Source organism: Pygoscelis adeliae, unplaced genomic scaffold (assembly GCF_000699105.1).
Source record: "Pygoscelis adeliae isolate BGI_AS28 unplaced genomic scaffold, ASM69910v1 Scaffold14, whole genome shotgun sequence".
Taxonomy (NCBI): Eukaryota; Metazoa; Chordata; class Aves; order Sphenisciformes; family Spheniscidae; genus Pygoscelis; species Pygoscelis adeliae.
The window spans coordinates 8,729,628-8,732,523 of NW_008825109.1; the positions used below are offsets into that span (position 1 = coordinate 8,729,628).

General features: G+C 41.6%; 1 long non-coding RNA gene across 1 annotated transcript in view; it reads right to left on the reverse strand.

Annotated features, from left to right (window-relative positions):
• LOC103920122 overlaps positions 1–2,790 on the reverse strand; it is a 4,707-nt gene extending 1,917 nt beyond the window's left edge. The window contains exon 1 of the long non-coding RNA XR_663775.1: positions 2,611–2,790. This is a non-coding gene — a long non-coding RNA (uncharacterized LOC103920122). The remainder of the gene's footprint in view (positions 1–2,610) is intronic.
• Positions 2,791–2,896: the final 106 nt, after the last annotated feature.

Below are 2,896 nucleotides of genomic sequence, written 5' to 3' on the forward strand. Positions count from 1 at the left end.
TAACTCCAGCAAACCCTCACCATATTCCTGCTCTGGACAATCTGAGAACCAATGTGGCAGGAACCACACTGTAATTCATGTATGAATTATCTCTCTCATAGCTGTGGGATTGGGCAGTCTAGAAATTAGCAGAAGTGCATGACAGCTGTAGTACAGAATCCTGTACCCCAAAGATGACTCTGACAGGTCTGGAAGCGTGTTACAGAGCCAGGCCAGGACCAGGGACCAGGTCTGCTCTGAGCCACTTTGTTTAGAAGCACCTGGAGCTCAGGAACTGGCTCCGCAAAAGCCAGTCAAGGCCACAGACCACACAGATCCGTTCTGGCTGAGATACGAACAGACACCATTGATGAGGGAGAATCTGAACCAGCGCCCTAAGGAAAAACAGATTTTTTTTCTAACACAGTTCCTACAGTTTAGAATCTCTGTGATCTTTTGCAAAGTACGTGCAAAATATCAGTGAATCAAAGTAGATGTACTGCATGACAAGAGTAGCCATTTTTCTCTTTCTTCAATGCTTTCCAGATCTTGAATGTTATTTGATTTCTATTTGAACTTTGCGTATTTTAAAAAAATCTAAATTGATGTAATAACTGTAACTATACAGTTACTGCTCAGCATTGCTATGCAACATTTTAAAGTATACATAACTTAAGCATGACCATCCTTTGAAAGACTAGTTTAGAGTGGATTGATATACTCCAGCCTCAGTAGTAACTGGGTGCCAGACACATGCCTTAGACATCACTCCTATATGATCCACTGCTGTCCCCCAAAAAGAGCAGTTATTACAAACAGTCCTCTGCTTCCTACTTCTACTGGCAGAACCAGCTGTCAGCTTTGTATCAATCTCTGACAAATGCACAAAGACACATTCAGCTGTTGGGACAATATTCGTTGTTTGAACTGCCATTTTTGCCTCCAAGTAGAGCACTAAATAGCAGTGTCCTGAGAGCCAAACCCATCCTTTGAGTCTCAGCTAGATTACAGTGTAACAGATGATCACAATAATATATGCCTTAGTATCTTTGAGTTACTTGTGACAAAGCAGGCAGATAAAATCATGCTCCAGTTGTAAACGGGAACATGAGTAGATACAAATGATATGGTTATCAATTTCTCAGTTCTCAGTGTTAAATACAGCATTTGGGCTTTGTCTGTTATAGGGACAGGGGCTATTTGCAGAATTTAACTTACTGAAGTTCAAGGTTGCTTGGATGTGAGGCTAGAAACTGTGTCATTTCTACTTAAAATCTTCCACATGAAGGTTAAGAAGGGGTCCCTGTCTTCAGGGAGCTGAAAGTCACAGCTATATTCCTACTGTTTACACAAATTGCTAATGCTGATTTATAAATATCTCTTGTGTTTATGCCAAACAGCTAATAACAGTGCTGTGAACTTGCTTGAGCTTTCTGACAATGAAGAAAACCAAAGAGACTGTGCTAAGAGTGAAGCTTCTGTTTCCTATGCTTGTGAACTCAAAGGTGGCAGGAATTGCCCTCCTACCTCCACTTCAACAGCAAGCAACCCCTTCAGTACTGAACAGCTGGAAGCCCCAAAGCAGCAGCACAGGTAACACGTAACTATTGTAAAAAAAGCAAATTTCCTGGCTCTTGATAATCAGCTGGAATTTCTCTCCTTTTAGTTTGCCAAACTAGTTAACTGTGAGAGTGAGAGTGACAGATTCACAAAAGAACACGATGTGCATAGTATGATGAAAGAAGCAAGAATAAGATGATAAGAGTTGTTAAACTTTGGTTTAGCACAGGCATTAAGTTTTGAGAAGCACAGGTGATGTTAAAAACAGTTTTTCAGTCTCCAGTGAGACTGAAGAACTGGTGGATGCTGGGAAAAAAAGAAATCCTGATCTATCAGAGCTGGATTATGACAGCTAGTTCTGCTACAGCATAGATGCTACTTCTTTCAATAACCAAACAAAAAATGCTTGCGCCTCCTGCTGGGGCAACTGCTATAGCAAACAGTAGGAATATTGCCCTACTCATTCTTAGGTCAGGGAATACTTGTTGCACTCCATAAGGAAAAAAGTACAAAAGTACTTGGGTTCTTGTGTGTGTAGTTAGAAACTGCTGCAAAGAAGGAAATACACTGTAGTTAAATGTACACTGTTGATGAAATAAATCATTATGGAAACTTTCACTGTAGCCAATTTTGGGTAAAGTAATAAATGAATTGCTAGTACTGTTAGTTATCTGGCAGACAGGAAGGGGAAGCAGCACTAAAATTCAGAGGAAGCCAAGATAGGGGAGATGAGTTACAAACTGAGGATAAAAATTTAGGAGATGGCTGTGGAAACGAGGTAAAGTATCCAAGAGTTGAAAAGTTTATAAACCGTGGCTGAAAAACATTCAAAAGAGGCCTCTAAATAAATGTTCTCACTACATGTCTAAACAAAGCAAAATTGCTGGACCTTAAATAAAAGTGCTAAATGCTGGCCTAGAGGCATGGTCAGGTTACTGATCAGTTGCCTTGGCTATTTGGTGGCCTATCCAAAAATGAGACACGTCGGTATTAGGTCAAAACCTTCCACAGGAATCTGCCTGTGCTATTCAGCATTTAGAGCTGCATTAGGATCAACCGAATTAATCTTACTTTGTTCAGTATTCTTTATTTGTCCGGTAAAGCGACATTTTGCTGTACAGACACAGTGTTTATGAGAACTCATGGATGCTCCCAGAGCCTTGTTCTGCTGAGCTTGCCTGTGAGCACGCCAGCGCTCTATCGGTCGAGAAGCGTATTCCAGCACTCACGATGACACCGAATCTGCTGGGGGGGTGGGGTGGGGTTTTTTTGCGTGTGGGAATGCAGAGCTCAGCCGGCAGCAGACACACTGGAAAAGACACCAGAGGCACTAAGAAAACAAACCGGGGACCGCCGA